The sequence below is a fragment of the Bombus flavifrons genome, chromosome 15, assembly GCF_040668555.2.
Source record: "Bombus flavifrons isolate JBK064 chromosome 15, iyBomFlav1_principal, whole genome shotgun sequence".
NCBI lineage: Eukaryota > Metazoa > Arthropoda > Insecta > Hymenoptera > Apidae > Bombus > Bombus flavifrons.
In genome coordinates this window covers 10,023,804-10,047,128 of record NC_138456.1, presented here as the reverse complement: position 1 = coordinate 10,047,128, position 23,325 = coordinate 10,023,804, and the positions used below count along the sequence as shown (strand labels likewise).

Here is a 23,325-nt window from a genome sequence, read left to right as displayed (position 1 = left end):
GCAGTTGACACAGCTGCGTTTTCCTATACGATCGTCGCCAAGCAGTGGGAAACCACGATGCGAAAAGCGCGGTCCTTCGCCCGGTTGATTCATCGGCCACTTGTGGCTCTTCTGACGAGCGTTTGAGTACGAAGGAAGCAAATAGGGGAGCAAGTAGGAACGAAGAAACGAAATGCTGTGCAGCAGTAAACTATCTTAGAAGACACAACTATAGATAAGCCGTGATGACGAACGAAAGAAATAATACAAAATCTTGTCGACGACGGCTAACAAAGTGCTGTGCGGAAAAAGCGTGCGCAATATCTCGAACGTGACGAACGAAAAACGTAAAGCGTAAAAGCGCGAACGAACGAGTCTGTCGAGACTCTTTACTTGTGCGTCGTAAAGCAGCGTTCCGTTGCACGGCGGTAAATCGGTAATGTCAGCAAATTTAAGCGGCGAAAACGCGTTACGAACTGTCGTTGCGTTACGAACGACACCGCGTCGATCGAGATAACGGGCGTGATGACGGACCAAGTACAAGGTTCTGCCGCTTCTCTCAGTCGCCACTTTCCCAACTTTATCTTCGATTCGGAATTAACGCGGCGGCTCGTTGATCCGGGCAATGAGAACAGAGTATAGCGGATGGAGTACAGGATTGACGCGGAGCAAGTTGGTAATGACACGGAAAATTATGCGATCGGTTTCCTCCGAGATGTAATTTTCGTGTTTTTCGACAGTAGACGGAGTAAAATAGATATTAAGCGATGTTCAAACGTTTTCGACTTTACAAGCAGCATTCGACAAAAGCTGGTTAAAAATGCGAACGAATAAGTTGAGTCATGACAGAAATTATCAGGTCGAAAGAAGATGCGAAGAATCTCGCCGGATGAATCAGGAAAGTTTCACGACACGCGACAGGAACCGTGTCGTCTACTTTTTATGCTTAATCGATCGGTACAGGAGAAAATGAAATTCTTAAAAGAAAAGAATTTCATATCCTGTGCTATAAATCTGTTAAGAACAACCCGAGCGAGCGAACCGATGTCTGTTTTTTTTTTTTTTTTTTTTTTTTCTGTAACGGCCGGTTCGCTTCGCCTAACGCCAGGTTTCTGCCGAGTTGCTTACATCGCAAGATGCAGCGTCGATATTCTGTAAATGGTATTCCAGCGTATTTCTATTTCATCGGTAGATCAATTTCACCGACACGCTTACGCTCCTTTAACAGTAAACTGCTGGCCGTTATTACTCAAGGGAATAACGTTAATAAAGAGGAGCATAATTAGCGCGGAGGACGACGCAACACCGTTGTCTGCCGAAACAATGGCTGGCAATCGGAGCAATGATAACGACAGCGGTTTCTTCTGCGACGTGGTTCCCTCGAAAGTTGCGTAAATGGTTGGTCGATTCGCACGAGTCATCAGCCCGATGAAAGGAGTCAGCTGACGAAACAAAAGTGACTGGTGCCTAGCTCCATGAGAAATGTGAAAGCTGCCCCAACGTCGTGGGTGTAACCTATCTCACGCAGGATTCGCGCTGCGCGCGTTTCCAACAGTTGCCAGGACACGTTTGTCTTCGACGACAGCGAAAAAATTGAATAATTCCTATTGGGAAATTTCGGATCGTCTACGATGGATTCGCGTGATCTCGCCAACTTCCAGGATTACTCATTTCCGCTCTTGCGATTCGAAGCGGTTATGGATGGCAAAGTCGCGGAGAGATGAATAACGATTAAACTTTATCGAAAGGATGTTTTGTACGTAGACAACCGTGAATCATAGCCGAAGAAGCGTTGTTAGTGGCCAATCGTGACTTCTACTGTATCGTCTATACGTAGTTGTTATATAATCGCCGTAATTCGTCGTATACGGTTTTTACTTACAAAAAAAAAAAAAGAAGTTCGAACGCGATTAGATGAAGAAAAAAGAAGCAAAGACCGTGAAAGAGTCGAAGGATGTAACGTGGAATGAAATTCTTCAATTAGGAAATTGCAAATTTTCAAGAAATCGTAGATATCGGATAGATGTTTCTCTTGGTCTCCTGGCGCCGTCTACGTTCTTCCGTACGCCTCGTACCTTTAGCCGGTGTTACATATACCCGATGCCTGTGCGAGCAACGTATAACGAGGGGCTACAGCCTGTATACAAATAAGCGTCGCGTCTTCCGTGGCCACTTGGCAGGCGACGTTATTTATCACCAGGAAGCATAGAACTCTGATTAACGAAGGTCAACGCCGGTGCAGAGTCCTCGGGCCGTTTGCTCGAGGGTTTAAAACCCTCTGGTCACGTACACATGTTCGCGGATAGCGGTCTGCACGCGACGAATTCGAATGGATTTCGTGACAGCGTCCTCGTCGCGGATAATTGAGTCAATCACTTCGAGAGGAGCATTGGTCAACGTCGTTAAATTTTATGGGAATCAATAAAGATGGTCTGGCGTCGAACGGTGCTTTTAATCGAAACAGTCGCTCGGCTCATGCTCCAACGTATCTATAGAAAACAGTTCTTTCCTTTGTCGTGCCTGTTAACGTCGCATCGGAATCTCTACGAGACTGGCATTTTTCCAATTGCAAATTAATGTATTCGTACGTACGTTGAAAGATCGTGTGGCGAGGCAATGTTCCCTGCTGATTTAATCCTTCGATGAATGGATGAATGGACGGATGAAAATTTACAAGCGAACTTCAAGAGACATCGCAACGAATCAAAGAAGCATTCGCACACGCGCGCTTGATTCTTTCAAAATATGGAATTACGTAAATAGAATGGTAACGAGGTTCCCTGAACACGTGGTTTCCCGAGCTCGCATCGATGCAATATGCATCCCGTGCCGCGGGCCAGGAGCAAAAAACGGCCGGCGCAAGTACCATTTCTGGCGAACGTGACGCGACGGGCCGATCGTTGATCGCACGGGCGCAGCTAAGAGGCACATTCGAAAACGCGACGAGTTAAGACCGAAAGCGAGATTGGCCATTAAACGAATCCGCGCACGGGTGCCTTTGATCGACCGCTTCGTGTACCTATGCGCGTACCAATAGGATGCTGACGTAACTCCGTGTAATCTCCGCTGCCGATCAACCGGACGACTCTGCACTCGCCAGACTCACTGCCATGCCACGGAAGGGGTTACCCGAGTAAACAGATTTTCTTCCCTTTTCGCTGTCGCGAGAAACGAAAAGAGAGCAAAGCGCGAAGAAGAGCGGAAAAGAAGAACAGAGAAGGGAAGAAACGAGAAGAGAGGAGAAGAGAAGAGACGAGAGAAGCAGGCTAAGATCGGAGCCCCTGTTCACGGTACCGTTAGTTCCTCTGGGGGCTCCCGGGTCCAGACGTGTAATTTATATATCGCCCCGTGGACTCTGCGAAAGTATACAGCCTTTTTTACGACTACTCTCTGTGCAAGAGCAGAGAAAGAAAAGGAGCGAGCAGCAGGGATGGCGGGGGTCGTTTCTTTGGCCGCGTTGCCAAAGCCAAAGCGGCGCAGCGCAACTCTCGCGAAACAGTGTGCGCACGTCAATTACGATCACGGTAGCAACTCGCCTCGCCAACGATGTTGCCTGTCATTATTCTCTTACGTTCTTGCGCGTTAGCCACCGTTTCTTACCATGCTCGTCCGCCAAAACGACCGGCCCGCGGACATTTATGATCGGTCAATCCAGGCCTTGGTCCGTTTCCTACGAACCGGCTTTTTGTCCTTAATGAGATGGGCTCGATCAATCTCGTTACAAAACGCGACAGAACGTGGTTCGTGTTGGTGAGTGCGTGAGCCGTGCGTAAGCCATGCGTAAGGCACTCGCTGACAAATTGGCGCGAGGGAAGAACGTGCAATTGGTCGGTACAATTACCACCTCGACAAGTACCGAGATATCGCTTCTTCTGCCGTTGGATGAAGCTTCGGTAGCTTTGGCTGACTTTGGTCGAGTAATGGGACAAACATCGAATACGGACAAAAATTGTAAAAAAGAATTTATACGAATTTGTCGAGGCAAAGCTCGTTTTTATACGAGTACTTCGATGAGTCGATGGATGCGCCTCCGTTATCGTAGGAATCGTAAAACGGGTAACAATTTAATAAAGAAACGTTCGTTTCCTATGGTATGAAAGCCTGCTTCAACCTGGTAATCCTAATCCTCTTACGTACGTATGTATTATTCAAAATTAATAGACAAGACTTTCATTCGCATTTGATACCTACGATCCAATGTTCGTGATTATCGTATTAAACGACTATTGATTATTCAAGCTAGAAAGGAAAATCATCCACATATAATTTCCTAATCACTGCCTTCCTCCGCTTAAGTGAATAAATTGAAACGCGAAGAAAAACCGAGCGAACGACGATCGGTCTAATAAATAGCAAAGCATCCATATCGTGAATCCAGTTCACGTTCGCCATTTTTATCAACCGGTTTCTCACGCTGGAAAATTGACTAGATGCGTTACACCTGTTTTTCTCGGTCTCGATTCAACAGACGATTAATTCGAGGAAGAAAAGCTCGCTTCGAAGAACTAGCATGACTATCCCGGCGACTCCTTCCCGCTTATCCTCCTTTTATCCCGTGACAAACTAGGCAACTAATTCCGGAACAGAAGCTCCCGGTTACGCCTTTGATGAGCTATCATGGCCGACACGGCGAACGCAACGCGATTTCCTAGCGTTAATTATTGTCGTGTAGTCGTCTCCGTGATATTTCGCGTTGATCAGGCGTGGGAAATCTTTATTCGAAGAAGCAACAAAACAAGAAACCGTTTCGTTCGATGGCTTAATTATTTAAAAATTATTTATATCGTCGAACATGGCGATACGTTGTTCGAATAATTCATTCGGATACTTTGACTAAACTGTATCTTAATAGCGCTGCAACGTTCGCAGACTAATCGTAGCGAGCGTTCGTCTAAAACGCTCGAGACTCTATAAGTGAATTTCTTGGTCTACGCGACTCACTCGAGGCCTACATCCGCTTGATTATCACTCGCAGCATCATTTAAAACTCATTTACTAATACGAAACGTTCGCTATTAACATCAGAATGCCCCGGCATCGTGCAAAGCCAAAGGTTGCGGTTGAAAAAAAAAGTCGAAGCAGCCACAGGCTCTCAATCATCCCGCCGACCCATGAGAAAGCATATCCGAATTTTTACTCGGAGCTAAAAGCAGTCGTTTCAGACACTTTCTTCGATAGTAAATAGCCAATTAGACGTAATTGAACTATAAATAAGCAGTTAAACGTAATTGAATCGCAACTAGCTATTAACTTTTCATTGAGGATGATCCTCTGGCGGAGACGGAGAGGGGGCAGGGGTTCAAATACCATTCAGATACCTCGAACGCATCAGGATGATTCCTTTTCAGAGTAAACGAGCGATCGATGAAGAGGAAGCTATGATCGTTCGACAATACTGTTTGAAACGTGTGTTTATCAAAAACACTTTAGCCGTGGCAGGCCAAAGAGGTTAATCTACTTGGTAATTACACGTGCTTGACTGCAGTTTGTCAAACACGAGCTTTTTCAAACGTTACTGCGCTGGATATCGTACATATCGCGCGAAACTGAACATTCTTTTGACAGATTAGATTCGCGAGAAGAAGTAAACAACCGTAATTGTTATAAAATGGCAAGAGCGAAGAATACAAATGAATAAGCGAGGTAAAATAACAGCCGAATCAGTCTGAACAATCGGAAATACCGTTACACACGTGGGATATATCCTGTGCCAAAGTTTATATACATACTCGTAAAACCAACTCGATACAAATCTTCTCAGCCGTATCCTAACTTCATTTATCTCTCGGATTAAAGGCAATCTACGGCGACTTCTAAACCGATGACTTATCAACGATCGGCCATAATAATACCACGTGTGCCAAGCTGCGGCTAGAAACGCGCATTAAGCAAGAAACACCCTGTATACGCATGCAAATGCACGCGCGGCGCTGATGCGAGCACGTCCATTAAAATTGATCGGCAACATTAATACAAGTTAGTGGCGACATGCTCGGAGCTCGTCGAGGTTCGCGGTTCGTTCTCTCTCTCTCCCTCTCTCTCTCTCTCTCTCTCTCTCTCTCTCGGTCCTCTGCCTTTGGATTCTCGTCCTTTTCCGACGCTCGCGTGATCTCCGATCTCGAACGATTCCATGGCCGCGGCACGCAGTTCCGTAGCAGTCTCCTCGTCGACATGGTCCGCATCTCGAGACGCCAACTATCGACCATCAATGTCTACTTCCGACAAGAGATACCTTCCTCTACCTTCTCTATCCGTCTGTACACACCAGAGACGATCGTGAACGGTCCACCGAATCACGCGGATTTAACCCAACCAATGTACGAATCGTGCGTATCGACCAGATTCCCAGCCTAGGAAATTAAGTTACGCGTTTCGTGCGTTCGTTAAACGTATATGGAACTGTTGGAATACAACGATATTACACACATAGATACAAATAGTCTTATACAGACACCTACACAGGCATTTGAACAGGACACTTGCACAGGTCATACTCACTACTGTATAGAAAGTGGGGTTGAAAATCTTTTAAGGGACCATGGGTCACTATGTACAGTCAGTCTGAGAGTAACTGGCCAACTGTCGACAATCCATAAATTCTTTACCTGCACTCTCCGTTAATTATACCATATCACTCACTTATATTTTAAACACATTTGGTTCTGTAATTCTGTTTAATAAATATCACCTAATATTATTTCGACATAAACATTGTGTCTTCCACAAACTTTAAGATTAAATTCTAACACGAACGAAAAGATTAAACGGTAATCAGAAATAGTGGAAATTTTCAACGCAACCTGATCCCGGTTTTCCTTTGATTCAACGTCCCTGACGATCTGCCATTCATCGGCGTTAATTCCGAACACCACGATAATAGCGACATATGATCTTCCGTGGAATAAATCACGAGCGAATAGGTACGTATATTCCAAGCTGGTATCGTGGAAGCTTAAAGAAGACGGAGCTTAATCGCTTGTCGATGAATTGAATTGTTTTAAATCGTTGTTTAGCAGCGAAGCGGACGATCGGTAGATCGACCGTGACCTGGCTGAACTAGCGACCAGGGAAAATTATAGCCTCGAAATCGCTCGGCTCGCTGCCTCAACGGTGTATCGCGGATCTTTGGTTATTTTTTCACGGCAACGCCGAGATGCTGCATACCTTGATTGTTTGAGGGATTGTCGAAACGGTAATCTAAGTGGCCGGTATAAAATTCGTTCGTAAAAGTATTCATTTCGTTTAGATCGTTCCAGCGTAGAAAACGAGCAGTAGTAGTAGGTTGAAAAGATAATGGCAGACCTTCCAAGTACCAAGGTGCGAACATTCGTCGAATGTTTATGCGGCGTGGGCAGAACCATCGCGATTGTCTCAATATGTTTAAACGGATGATCAGATACAACAAATAGAAGCTTCATGAATATTAAATGGTGGACAGTTTTTGTTAGAATTTAATCTTAAAGTTAAGATTAATAATCTGTGGAAGACACAATGTTTATGTTGAAATAATATTAGGTGATATTTATTAAACAGAATTACAGAACCAAATGTATTTAAAATATAAATGAGTGTTATGGATTGTTGACAGTTGGCCAGTTACTCTAAGAATGACTGTACGTAGTGACTCATGGTCCTTTAAAAGATTTTCAACCCCACTCTCTATACAGTAGTGAGTATGACCTGTGTAAGTGTCCTGTTCAAATGCCTGTGTAGGTGTCTGTATAAGATTAATATCGCTGTATTCCAACAGCTTTGTTTAAATTAACGAACTAGACCAGCGGCAACTGTACGAATAATTTGCCACAGTTTGACGAGAATTCCGATTTAAAGCTACCAGGTCATCTACGAAACTCTTAAGAATGTCGATTTACCGCGAGAAAGGTGCGATATAGGAAATTCGATACTTTTCGTCGTATCGCGACGTTCTGTAATTTCCCGCGTTAACTTTTCTCCGCGATCGTCGATACTTGGAAATTCGCGCGGATGAAATACCACGATAGAGTCTAAATTGGTTACGTATCATCGCAGGACACCGAAAGAGGCGACGTTCTATCGTCGACGGCGAACGGACGTTAACAAATTACAGTGTTCACAAATTATATACAATGTGGCAAAATCGGCGTAAGTATCGGGGGTTAAACATAAAGGTTAAGGTGGCCGCGCTCTCGCCGCCCCCCAACGTTGAGTAGAAATAATTGAAGAAAGGCCGTGCGATATCTCGGAAAACAGTAATTTCGAGGTCGTAATTTTTTATCAGCGCTTGTTTACCGAGATCGAAGCATAGATACGAGTTTGATGTATGTACGCGATATTTCGAACGAGTTTATTAAAAAGAACGAGCGTGGGCGTTTCTCGTTGGATTGTTCGAATTCACGGTATAAAAAAGCTGAACTTGACTCGTTCACCGCCGCTCGAGTTATCACCTATGGCGTGTAACAAACCCCCGCTAATTCTAAGCGAATATGAAGAAATCAAAGGGAATAAATGAATTGATTCGAACTGACGATTAATGGACAGATTTTTCAAGAAAAGCGAGACCGTTGTATCGCATTGCGTCGTAAAAGCGTATGAGCCATCTGCGGGGAAACGCGGAGCCCTTGGCAGTGGATCCGAAGTGCGAAGCGACGTCTAGCGTGGCCGCGCGCGCAGAACACGGCGATCCGAGCGTTGTACCGTTCACCTGACAATGAGTCACGTCAACGAAAAACGTAAAACGTCTCGTCATCCGCGAGAGCGTGTTCCGCGGTCTAAAGAAACGATGATCCCTCTCGCTAGGATGCGGACGGCACAAAAACATAGTTTGCAGACCGTTACGAGTCTGTGGCTCGTAACAGCGGCCAGGAATCGACGACGTTCAATCAACGACGAACAGTGTACCGCGAGAGAGCGTGTGGCACACGTGTGTCGAGTCACGCGGCACGCTGGACCACACGTTCGACGACGGGAACCTGGCAGCTTTCTCAGAGTCGTGCCAAAGCCGAGTCGCTTGTAATCGTGCTCCAACGATCTGTCGTACGGCTAAGCAGATCAACCGTGTTGGCTGACATCTTCGGGGAACATCGTGCCAGATTGCACGACACACGTGTACGAGGTTTCTTCTCCGACCCCGTCCTTTCTACCAAGTGATTTTCCATAATGGCACGTTTCTTGAACGAAGATCGCGCGAGGAACGAAACGAGAAGAAAGATGGAGCATTGAATAGAACTCGACATCGACGCATGTCCGTCGAGTTTAATCAACGAGGTTTTAGCTGAAACCAATCAAACACTTGGATCGATTGGAACCAGTCTTTTCGTGTTACAAACAGAAGCGCGCTTGCCATTCTCATTCGTCATTTTATCTGACACTGCGATTGTCGACTTTACACCTATAAATCTGCAAGTGTACGTTCGAAAGATCTGCGGTACGATATCGTAGAGCACGCTGGACCAAGGGACCTGCCGTTCTCTGTGTACGCCGGTGTCGATGAGTCGAAAATAAAGGCCGTGGAAGAGGCAGCATGGCGCTTATTATACCTCGACTCCCTTAAGGACCACGTACGTAACCGTGCACCCGCAAAAATTACGACTCGGTGAAACGATAAAAGTTTCACGCCGCACATGCACGCGTACCCGGGGCGACACGGAGCTTTTGGGCAACCCAGGCTATTAAAGTTAAGGATTGGCTACGCCCACCGCAATCATAGTGATTACCCGACGCGTATTACAATGCAAATGCTGGTTAATTCTCACGTGCCCGTGCGCCTCCAAGATCGTTGCGCTAAACCGTTCCCTCTTCCTCGGCATCCTCGTTTTCTCTTTCTGTTTCTTGTAATTCCCACTCGTCGGGGATTACGTCCCTGTCCGTTCTTTCGAGGAAAAAAGAAACGCACGACCTAAGTAACCGGCTTTTTGTGGGCGTCCGAGAGGTTTTTGTTGGACCGTTTGCCGCGCACGGCTAATTAGCCCAAGTGCGGTTGGTTAAAATTTGCGTGAGCTAAAAAACCAAATGGACTGGTAGTTGTTGGTCGAAGAGTATAAAATTTTGAAGATGTAAGTGCCGGCTTTGTAATGTTGTTTGAAGTACTGTTTGCCGAAAGTGGACTCGCTATTAGCTGTATTTTTCCTGCGTCCTATGGTTCACCGAACGAGAGACGATATCGCTTTCGTATTTTGCAGAAACGATGTTGAAGCTTCATTTGTAAAAACATTTTTTCGTATGCATCAGCCTGACAATATACGCGAACAAAGCGTCGTTGATAGTTGCCCGAAAAGGCTACCACAACGGCAAGCTGGAATCAGGTACATTCTTAATGGCATAAGGTACTGAAATTAAAATATTTTCATAATTAACAAAATGAACCTCCGTTCTCGATTCGCCTTCTCTTCGAGAACACGACGTCCACGATCCATGTACGAATCCACTAACAAGCTCGTTCGCATTATCGACTTTTTCAAACTCGTTGGCACATTCGCGCCTCAATTAGCCGCGCGCACAGGATGAACGAATGCGATCCGGCATGCAATAATTTGTTCCTAATTCCGCGGTACGTCTAATCTCGATAAGCGATGAATTATTCGCCGGTGCTACGTTTTCTTTTAATTAGATAGGACGAGATAATGAAAGGATGCTTAAGCAGCCGCGTTTCAGAATGGCTGTCGCTTATTATTCAACGATAAGTCGTCTTGTTGCTTGCGCTGAGACGGTCGCGAGCAAACGAAAAATCCTGCTGTTGGGAAATTCTGAAACATGTCTCGTTAATGATTCCTGTGCGTTTGTGATAGCCGACATGTAAACAGCGGGGATAGTTACATCGTGTATACGTTTATAGTTGTATTAAGATGGCCGAGCTCCACCGAGCCGATGCACACACTGTTCTTACACACCGTGTGTTCTTTTTGCACATCTTAACGCTGACTTTTATGATTGAGACCGATGCGGCGATAATAAGCAGTTTTATCGTATAGGAGACATCCGTAAAAAAAGGGGAATTAATGTTATAAGGTAATGCATCCGGATGGAGAACCGATGATCGACATTAATCGATAAGCTCGTTAGCGATAATTCCCCGGGACTACTCACTTCTACGGACACCTATGCTTTTTTCATTTGCTCTATTTCTGTCTCTTCTTATACGTTTGTCTTTTTTCCTTTTCTTTTTTCTTTGTTTGTTATGCTCTACTGAATATTCCTAAGGTAGAGCGCGGCAATCTCCAGGCAAATCGAAATTTATCGAGAGAACTGGAAACAGGAACTCCGTGCTTTTGTGAGTTGTTCGAAACGCTTGCTTAATCCCTTGCTTAATCCTTGGCAAAAGGTCGCGTGCAAACCAGGTCGAGAAACGTTCTTCCGCGACCAAGGCCGCTGGTCTACGGATTCCGTAGAACAGGTTAATCCGTGCTCCATAAATCTTAATATCAAAGAACGAGCCGGTGCTCGCTAATTACGATGACTTCAAATGAACGGCCATGAAAGAGCACGGTATGGCGCGGCACCACGTGTACGCCGACGTGTACGAGCAGTGTCATAAACGACGATGTTTATGACTAGGAAAAAAGGCAAGCAACATTTACCGTGCGATTACGCGGGTCGATAGGGTATCCGAATAAAGTTATTACTCGGCGTGTCGCTCGAGTTACATTAGCCGAACGAATCGCGTGGTAACCAAACCTAAGTAAGTACGTATCCCTAGGGACTATGCACGAAATACGTGTGCGTGTGGGCGTGTGCGCGCGTTCGCGTGTATGTGTGTGTGTGCACGTGCAAAGTGTGCATATACAGTATGTATACCGAGCGCCGTACACGAATGGTCAGGCCGAGCAATAATAATCCGATGCTGATGAGCGGAGGATCTTCGTTCTCTCGGTTGACCCTACGATCTCGACTATCCCAATGCCGAGCGTCACGAGCTATCTGCCTGTTCGATGGCTGGTGGATGCATCTTTCGGACGTGTCCGGTGAATTTTATGGGAAACTGGTTTGCACTGTCACGTCTACAAATGATACGACTCTTTTTATCCTTTCCTTTTTCCCCTCCTCTTTCCGTTGAGAAAAGAAGTTTCAGGAGGTGGTCTCGGGAAGGTCGATAACGAGGCAACCGGAAAGTATTGCTTTCTTTCTGGGGGTTCGCTGATTGGCAGAGGAGAACCTCGATACACGCTCTGTGATCGTTCGTAAGTTTGGGGACGGTTCGAGGTTTTTCTTGGTCGTCAATCCGAGGTAAGATACGAGCAATTTGCAAAAGGTTGGCTATATAGACGTAGCAGACAGGAATCATACACAGGGTGGTATGAAATGTTTGCCTTCTAGTTGCTATAGAAGGGAAGATAATGCGAGCTTCGAACTAATTGGAGAATCGCGTTTCTATCCGATTCGCGGCTACGAATTAAATATCCGAGATAACAAGAGTACCGTACCTGTATGACAATTCAAAATTACCATATGCAACGATTTTGTTGTAAGATTGATAGATATAATTTATATATGGAAAGTATTCGCCGAGCTACGAGTTATTTGCCTCCGAAACGATGTTTCTTCTCGGATAACGTTATTTAAATATAATTACCATTTTCCACTCGTTTTTCTTTCCTCCCAATCGCTCTTACGCATCGTACTACGAGCATAATGGAACAAAAACTACTGTCCTTGAAACGAAAGCTTTTGCCACATCACGTTTGTCCCTTAAAACCGCCGACTACTCGCTAATGTACTTTTTGCAGCATTATCCGAAGAAAAGATGGGCAAGAATTTCTTTAATCAAACAAATGAATGTAAAATTAAGCAGTGTACAGGATGTTCTTGGAGGAGAAAGAACTACAATAAAAATAGATAAAGAGATAATGACCTCCGTAAAAGTAAAGCTAAAATACGCTCTTTCTCGTACAACGTTATAAGAAAAGTAAACAAGCACGCGCTATAACCATGCATTCCGATAATTTCATAACAGTACTAAAAAATTTGTCAACTACATTCCAAGACGTTCCGAGTACCACGAACCTACTAATTTCACCAACAAACACACCAAATTACCAACCTTCGCCAGTCTCACCGAAATCCATATGTCCGCAGTTTGCTCTTTTTACCGCGAGAAGAAGCGTTTCCATATCGTAAAAACGTTGACCCACGAAATTTCCAGTTGGTCCGGTCGATTGACGCGTTCGTTACATCAACCGGACGACACCCGCAGATTCAAGTTCGCCGATTGCGTATGCGGTGTCGAAACAGCTCTTACGTATCAAAATATCGGTGGAACCAGTTTCGTTCTCGTTTGTACTTTCATCGTCGATTTCGGCTGGCCCGAATACCCAGCCGCCTCGCCGACTTCGTTCCCTCCCCTCCTCCCGCCCTCTCGTATCCACCCCCACCCTGGTAAAAACTGGTTAACCCACGCCTCGCGCAAAATCCCCGAGGGCTGCAGCTGCATCGTGAGGTGTCGTTGCCACCTGACGTGCATGTAGCGTCGTGTGTGACGTAAGCGGGGAGGAAAGTTTCGTCGAGTCAGCGGCGTCTTCGGGTCCTTCGTGTCGTCGTCATCGACCGGCAACCTTGAAAAGTTCATCGCCGCCCATACGCAGGATCCACGCTACCCGAATCTCGCGAACGCCGCTACTCCCGCCGAAGCGCGTATTCTCTTGCTCGCGCTCGTATCGACCAAGTTCTGCGAGTCGATCGCGAGGAAATTGTTTCTTCTATGCCTTTTACTTTATCTCGTCTTCTGTTTTTTCCCTCTTTTTCTTTTTCTTATTTTTATTTTTGTTAAATAACTGCGGATACACGCGCGGATCGGTAGAAAGAAATACGCGGAGTAAACGTAAAATTGCTATACCGAGGCTATCTCGATCTATTACCAAAACTATACAAAGATGATAATCACTCTGCTATCGTACATTTATTTTCCCGAGTGCGGTATTTAATAGCCATTAACGAAACACGACTAAAAAGTCGGTATAATTTTCTCCAACTTATTTCAAGAATATCACTTTAAACGCTTTAATAGGATCGTTTACCTATGTACAAAAAAGCATCGGCAGCATGAGATGAGATTTTTTATGACTAGTCTTATGAAATCACGCATGACACGTTATCATATCAGAAGAAGATCAGAGACCAAAGAGAAAAACCAAAATATATAAACTCATTACATGGATCTTATCTGGATAACACACGGGGCACACTTGCCGCGCACGACGTGTTCCAATTTAGGTTTGAAAGGATTCCTTGCACGCGACGAGGAAAAACGAGGTGGTCTAATTAAGACGACAGCCGCGTGTTTCGATACCAGACTTTTAACAATGTGGGTCAGTCGGTAAAAGACATACCTGCTTAATCGAAAGGCATAAGATAAGAGCTAACGAGTTTCTCTTTTCGTGCATTTCTTTTTTTTTTTTTTTAACGTTATATTCCTATATTCCTCGACTTATTTATAGGATCGATTTTCTCTCGGCTGTTCTACGAATTCTTACTCGTCTTATATGTATAAGAAAAATAAATGATTTCACCAAGAAATTGATCATTATATTACCAACTCATGAAGTCAAATCAAGAAAAATGTTGTACTTTAAAGGTAGGATGGTTTTTACATGGGCTAGCCGCGATATTTCATGGCACTTCCACAGATATTATGCGAAATACTGGCGCTAACGATAAATCAGATGCAGCAGCATATAGTATGTCTGAGGATCCCGACCATATCGCAGAAATTTATGCGCGAAAAGCGAAGATGAATTGAACGCATAATTCAAGATGAAGAACCAAGGTAGAGAGGCGCATGTAACGTGTTTACACATTGACTGGAAAACGTATTCGGTTCATAAAAATGATTTCTCAGGCCGTAATAGCCCCGCGGTAATAAATAACTATTTTTCTTATTTGGAATTCTTTTTCCATCTTCTGAATTACGTTAAATTCTTCGTTATAGTCGTATTGGGATTTCGCTCGTGAAAATAATTATTATCTTCAATATAATATGAAAAAGAATCTATAAAGAAGACGATAACCGATTACTCAGAGATCCTTTACGAGTAATAAAACTCGATAGGGCTGAGGATAAATTGTAGTTATTTGGGGTATGCGAAGATTAAATCTGGCAAAGTGACTTTAGAGAAACTGGCTGTTACAATTTATCACGCTAAAAGTTTTTCAAAGCGACTATGAATTCAAATTTATCGTCCGTCTTATTCTTTCCGTGCGGCAAGAAAGGAACACGTAATATGGATCGTTGCTTCTACGTATATTTTATATTCTATACATTCTGATTGATACAATCAATGAATACGGGTAGCTAAGGGACCTTCCCTACGACACAATCTAGTCGTAACAACGAAAGAAAGATCTTATCGTTGCGAGGGAAATAAAATACATATTTCCAAAGGTGTAAGTTACTTCTCAATAACCAACTGCGTGCATAGAGACTATGATACGTTAGAATAGCATTCGTTACAAAATGCTACATTGTAGTGGCATTGTATAATAGGCACGCACTCGTAAAACGCTTTGCATATTCAGTAAATTGTGTGCTTAGTCAGTCGTAATATTACGATATGCCTAAATTATAGAAGCGACAGAGAAAATTTGATAAGATTTCTAACAAATGGAACGACCATCTAACGATAAGGATATTTAGACTTGCATTTCGATTTAAAGAAATTCTCACGTACATACGTGTGTATGTAGGAGTATCTTTTTAATTCAAATTCATGGCAAAATTTTAACGACGAAAATATATTCTTTTTTTTTCTTCGTTCAGTATAGTATAAAAATGTCGCGACAACGTTTCATGACAATTTATGGAATAAAGACTTTCTTGTGTGATTCACTGTAAATATACCGTTATCGAAGCGCTATATATGTATATACGATATGGCAATTTTATAATTGATTCGGCGAAACTAGCATTCAATGCGGATGCCATTGACTTATTGATATTCCTGTCTCGGTTTGCTGTTAGCAGAACCACCGATTTACTTCCTGCTACGAAATTGTCAGCGTCGAATCGATAACTCGCAATCCGATCAACACCGTTGTAATTCTGTCGTACGATCTTTGATAAGAGGCTTGCAAATGTAAATCAATTACTTTTTGCAAAGAGACTGTATACCTCTAGCTTGTACAACAAATAACCAACCAGCTTATGAAAACTCGCTGCTGCGAGTTCCGTGTGCTATTTCTGAAAAATCTTTTCATTCTTTTTATAACGATTTATTCCTTGCGGATTTTCTTAGAAACGAGATCTCCTCGATTGTGCGAAATTATGGAAGCAAATTATGAGAAATAGTAGAAAAGAAAACTGAAACGTTTAAAAGAGTTCTGTAACTTAACAATATTTTCCGTGCGCTATTTCTGAAGGAAGTTTCTCGCATCGTTTTTCCACTACCCTTTGAACGACAGCATCTTTCTTAGGTAGCACGCTACTGGAATCGTGTGACATGCAAAAATAATCTGTTGCAAGTAGCACGAGGAGGCAGCCGACGTCGACTGAATGTTAATTAGACGAGGAACAAAAATATCGCTTGGACGTGGCAATTCCGGTGCTTGAATTGGCATGTCCCGACGTGTGCTTCCATGGCTTTATGCTAATTCAAAACACTGCGTGGCATCGTGCATTCGAACGTCATCTTTCTCAATAAGACAGCGTGGCAGCTAATCCCAGTTCCCTGATGTGGCGTCTGAAGTTTAAAGCGTAAAACAACACCAAAAGAAGCTGTAGTTGCTGGTCCCAGGAGTGAAATTTTACATTTGAAACATTGTCACTTTCGCGTTTGCAAATGGTAATCGTTCTTTTCTTCTTCTTTTTAAATATAACTATGAAAGTCGTCGGATTTTACGAAAAACGATGCATTCGTTAGAAATTCGTTCAACTTCATCAGTCCTATCCATATATTTCATTATGAAACATGTCCAAGCGTCAACCATACGCGTCAATACAATGTTGCAATCTGTAAACTGTTAAATCCTCTGCACGCTTGTCGTATTAGGATCTATTACGGCACACGTTGCGGTAACTCGTTGCATCATACTTTGCGGTATACTTACTGCTTCTCTATGAGCGTATAATATTTTGTCCTTGAGAAAAATGTCGAGGATACTAATTTGAGGAATCGGGCAAAGAGGTATCGTGTCGTCCTATTCATCGATTTAGGAAAATTTCATCCGGACGCGTATACCCACGTCGTGCAGCGAGACCGACGTTCTCGTGGGCGCGTAGAAACGAAATTTTTCGCAATGAAACATCCTGTTGTACTGATCGAAAGCGTTTTTACGAGAGCAACGACCTGTCCAACGTAACCTGCTTTATGCGGCGGCTTTGAACGATAACGTTCGCGCTACCATACCGGTCCGTCTTATCGGCTTCACGACATGTACACGACACCGTTTTCTTTTAATAAGTCTCCTCGAATTTAAAACAAAGTTTCTATAGATATTTTTCGTTACGATCGGAATTATAGCGAGATATCGTAAGAATAACTGACACCGAAATACCAAACAACGAACCATTGCCCATATTTTTCCAAATATGATACGTTTAACTAGCGCCAATTTCAAAGTAGGAAAATTTGAAGCGAATTTAAAAGCAACGAAAAGAAATTAGAATGGAAAGAAGATGCGAAAAACGCGATCTAAAAGATAGTTTGAAGATAGCGGTACGCGGCAACAATCTAATTTACGAAACGGAAATACGCCTGTTGATGGAATTCGGATTGTTTTCAAGCAACTGAGACCAATTGACAGCGCAGACGATGAAAAACACGCAACCTCTGTCATATGTATATATTGTCCTTTGTCCATTCCCATTTGGAATTCTTAAAAGTGGCCGTACCTACCCGACGTTCCTTTTTTTCGTCATAAAAGCGAGAACACCAGACAACAATAAGATGAAGAGCGTTGGTTCGGTTAAAGCGGCGGTGGAGACGATAAAAATACCAAGTACCTTGCAATTACATCTGCAGGTAAGCAAGGTACATGAGTAGTAATGGCTACGAACGACCCAGAAGAAAGCTTCTGTTTTTTGTCTCCGACGAATCCTTTGCGTTCATTTCTACTTCACTGCCAACTAATATACGCAACCGAATCAAAATCGATCCGATAACAATATTTCCTGTGAAAACCCCTAATACGGATCTCTTTCATCGACCGATCGTTTCTTTTTCATCAGCCTGTTCGCGGCTTTCTTCTTTCTAAACGAAATCCAAGAAGAAAAATCGATATCGTCTGGCACAAGGTCCAATTAAACCGAAGAAGTTCTCGGTATGGAGCCGATGAGCATCGCAGAGATGGAATTCCCAGTACGGCGGAGTTAACCCGAGGAACAAATTCCTGCGCTTCGATTACGTTCATTTCTTACGTTCGACCAATCAGAGAAAATGACCGTATAATCTCTGACAGGTAGCCGGAAAATAAACTCGTAATGTAGGAACCTTCCGATCATCGTATTTAGTCATTACTTAAAATCGCTGTACTTATAAACATTATTACGTAGTGAACAACATCGAGTACAATATGCTAACAACATTGTAAGTACACATAGCTACGCGTAAATTGCTACTGAAAACGAAACCAGTACGTTTCTCGTCGATCGTAAAAGTGTTGCTCGATATCTACCTTTTTCGTATTAGTATGTTAAATGGCGATGCAGCGGTCAAAGTACCGAACCTGTTCTTGCTTCATAATTTACGATGCTAATTTTAGTTGGAAATTTCAGTTTCTCGCTTGTTTGAGAAAAGTAGCAGAAGACTCCGTGGTACAGGTACGACGGACGTTAAAAAGGAAAAATCAGAACCGAAAGTGTCGGGAACGGCATACGTATTGATGGGAAACGAGTCGCATAATAAATATCAATTATTCGATCGAACCACTTTGCGCCTGTTGATATCTAAGGCATTGTACGCGAACGCAACCGAACGAATATCTGGCGTGCAATCTCTTCGCGGACGAGGATCGAATTTATCGGTTGCCGGGAGAGTAGTGGACCGTCATCGTCATCGTATTCGTGCGGTGCGCAAAGGTGCGGTCGCCACTTTACCGTGACACTAATGAGCAGAACAGCCGGTCCTGTGGCCCGTCCCGCTGTAATTGGTTAGTTAGCACATTTATTTCATATGAAAACGCCGAATGAAAAATGCGAAGCGCGTGCGTCCTAATTGGCGGCCGTGCCATTCTCGGCGTGAATCGTGAACAGATCGATCCGCACGATATCGGATCGTTGACACCGGTGACCGAATAACGTTGCCCTTAAACATGGCGCTCCGATGCGTGTTTTCCGTTTGAATGGAACACAGCCAGCCTAGCCATCGACTAATTAGCGATAAATCGATAGAACCAGTGGTATTTGCGAATAAATGGAATATAATGTTAGCCGAACGAAGTTCTAACTTACACGGTAAGTATCAAAACAAATTGAAGGTAATTAAAGTTTGCGTTTAAAAAGATGTAAACGAGCGGTATCCTTTGTTTGATAAAAAGAAGATAAATATAGAGAAAGACATGGAAATAGCAGGAAGTCTAAGATACGTAGATTTTGATAAAACGAAACGTGCCATCTTCCTATTTCTTGAATCCCAAATTGCTCGACTATCGATAACTCGATTACATGGCAGAAACGCCTAAATCCGGAATCGCGGTCCATCAAATCCTCTGGAACACGCTAGAAAATGTGAGCGCCATTCGAGCATAACCGTTGCGAGTACAGGTGCATTCGGTGCAGAGCGCACGGCTCAAGGGACAAAAGCATGAAATAATTGTTGCACTCTATTACGATTCTTCGTCGCTGACCTTGACGCCCGTAAAAGTGCTTAATCGCGCATTCTGCATCATCATGCCACTCTCCAACGTGTTTACTCTCTCTCTCTTCCCTCTCTCCGTCCCCCTAATTCCCTCTCGCCTTTCTGCCTCCGTGTAGCCGTAGCAGCTTTGTCTTCAGACAGAAACACCGAAGCCGCCACACCCTGGGCTCTCCGGGTAATAATAATTGTTTGCGCGCTTACATCTAAAATGGCGTCCTTGTCCTTGCAAGGCTGCGCTCACACCGCCTCGACTCGCTTCTTTCCAACGAACCTCTGGCCAACACACCGTGGGAAGATAGCCGGTTCGCGATCGCAATGGACCCTCCGGCTTGCCTTGACTGATCCTTTCCACAGATTAGTCGTTATCTTCGCGTACCTACTAAACGCGACCGCGATAAATATAGAATTAAATGGACCGAGACATTGCAACAGACGTTGTATTAATAAACTCCAAGTTTCACGCATAGTACGCGTCGTACCATACCGCTCCGCCATCGTCGCCGATCTCTAACTTCTAAGATCCTCTTAGTTCCGGCGAAGAAACTTTCGCGATGATAAGGAAAGGCGAAAAATCCATGGTGTTGCCAGGCACTCCGATCGCCGAGTGAAACGTTCTAAGCTGTCTGCTTTGAAGCATCCTGTACAACGACGGCAACAATCCGAATACGCTCGAACGAATGTTAAATAACCAAAAGGTAAAAGAAACTCGACAATGTAATAGGCGAGATTCAGCACAGCCTGATATTACACGGCGATATTTTACCATTTGTTTTATTTGGAAATTCTCCTACACCGTAGCAACATTTTTCCTATCTCGAGCTACGGTCAACATTGAAAAGCATTTGAGACAATACGAATGACCATTTTGCTGGTAGTGGCACGGCCTATCCGTTCGAACCCTTGCGTTATGTGGTCCCTTCTCGGATACAACGACCACGATACGCTTTCAATAGTCCAGATTTCATGGGTACGCCCGAGGAAGCTTGTCCAACAAGCCGTAAAGAAGTGTAACGGCCAAATAAATGCTACTATAATGCATTTCGAGGATACGGGACGCCAGCGACTTTGTACTCGTAAATGTTTATCACGATGAGTTGTCCCGGTTTTGTCTGCTCCATTAATAGCACCGTTTCAGCGCTTCGAATATCGCGACTGCATGCCAACGGACCTCGTTCCTCCACCGAGATCCATTCGTTTCGATGAAACTTTTCTCTGTCCAACGATGCTAGGATATTACGGAGGATCGTCGTCCTCGAAAAAATGAAGATCGTAATTAATTTCAGAGCTACGAAACGGAATCGCGGGTTATTGCGTCATAAAGTTGAAATGGAACTTTTCTCCTTCGCGAGACGTTGAATCGCAGATATTACGCGGTATCATACTAATGGATGCCTGTTCGTTCGAGTCGTTGCGATATTTGCTTGGTAAATTTTCGGAGAATAAAAGCTGAAATGAAACTTACTAAAAGATATAAATTGTCTAACGTTCCAGCCTCCCAAAAATACGAAGAAAATTCGGAATTATTTCCTAAGGTCGCTGCGTCGTTATCCGCTAGATTTTTAAACTAACCGTTCAATTAGCGCTCAAGTACTTGCCAACGGCACTGAATAAAATTCTATAATTTCTCGCCGTGCAACGTGCTGTCCAAAGTAAGACACGCGCACCGTGCCAAACTGCAAAGTGGAATAAAAGCGAAACGAAATAAAACAGGGAACAAGTAACACGCGGTAGACGCGTGTTACGAATACTCGCCAAATTTGGAGCTCGCTAGCACAGATTTAACCGTACGTACAACGTACGCTACACCTTGTTGCGCATGATGTCATCTCGAAATCGTAAAAAAACCGAGAAAAGTAAAATCCCTGGTTGAAATGTTTTGTACTTTTTGCCCGCGGTGTCGTAATCGAGAAAGACGCTGCGTTTTGTCGCGCACTTTGGTTCGCACAATCTTTGGCGACGATCTGCGAGTCCGACTTAAACCTCTAATACTCCATTGTGAAACATCCAGCGAGATTACGTTTCAACCGGATTCTAACAATAAGCAAGTTCAATCAAAGAATTCATAAATTCGCGTGGATGTGACAACAGCCTCTAATGTGTTCCTATTACACAACCGTTCTTATCTGGCTGCTCCACGGTATTACAATTTCCTCCCTGTCCGTCAAGCAGAGAGAAGCCGTAGTGTAAGCACACGCACGACACCAGCAGGATATCTCGTTGCTCGGTGTGGCAACGATCTCTCGCTGTACTGTACGTCGTCGTTAGTCGTTACACGTCACGGCGCGCGCAATCGGCGAACAAAAGAGTGTGATTCTCCGTGATGGAGGAAAGAAGAAGCTGAAAAAGACAGCGATGTGAAGAAAAAGATGGGAAAGAAGAGAAAAGAGGCATCGCGAAACGATCGTGCGAACTCATATCACTAGACGTGATGCAACGTGTACACGCTTGTTATTCTTTCGCGAGGAGATTCGTTCGACAATGAAACTCAAGGTCGTTCCACTTTCCAAGCTTCCCAGGAACCATAGCCGTTCCATCGTGGTTTTTATTATCTGTGGCGCGCATCGTTGAGCAACGAACGAGGTGAATAAAATGATATAATTAAACATACATCCACCGAGACCAGGTATGTATCATTTCCCTTTAGTGTCGCAGATAACTGTATAAGGAAAGGTATTACGGGTACGAGTTTACGGCCGAACGTAAAGTTTTACTTTGCACGATCTTTTATAAGGATCGAGCTGCCTCGCGACTCCTCGCGTATATATTTGCTAGTGAGATTGCTTTTTAAGGCGTCACAGTTAGAAACATCACAGTTGCAACGAGCCTGAGATTCCAATATTAAAATAGATCAAAATACGAACGTTTCTCGAACGATGAAAAATCATATATGTACGATACAGCTGATTAGAACGTAGCCAGAAAGTTACTCTACTCCAAAGCGTTAATTTCTCGTCGCTTGTTCAAATACAATTCCATATCGTTGCTGCGATTACGCGTATTTAAAACCGATCGTTATCGATCAACGTTAGAAAGATCGGAAGCTACAAATATTTGTAAATGATTAACTTATTATAGATATTACAAATATCGTATAAGTTTTACGTAATCAAATTACATTACCGTTAATACCATGTGTAAGATATATGTGGCGCAAATTTAGCATGGAATCTCTAGATAAGTACTTACGTAACGCGTCTAACGTATCCAGGAAAATATCAATAGAAATCAGAGGAACGCTCTTATGCTAACGGTACCAGTCAACCAGTACGTTACGCGCATAGAAACGTGAAAGAAGAAAAAACAAATTACGCCTAATCCACTTCTCTACTGGTAGTCGTCTTGACAGACCCCACGCAACGTTAATAAAACCATCGATTTCAACTGGAAATCAAACCGCTTGGTGAAGCACATCGAACCTCGCATCGGCGATCGGTACCAGCACGAAGTAATCCGGATCGATTCCGCTACGATGATTCGCTAGTAACGAATATCATCGTCTTGCTCGTACCCTGTCAAACTATTGATACTCGTACACGGAGACGCATACACGCAGCAACTCCACTTACTACGGCCGATTACGTTTCTAGAG

General features: G+C 43.8%; 1 long non-coding RNA gene across 4 annotated transcripts in view; it reads right to left on the bottom strand.

Annotated features, from left to right (window-relative positions):
• Window positions 1-23,325, bottom strand: part of LOC138187651 (uncharacterized) — a 205,238-nt gene that overhangs the window by 161,163 nt on the left and 20,750 nt on the right. The gene's annotated exons all lie outside the window — the stretch shown is intronic.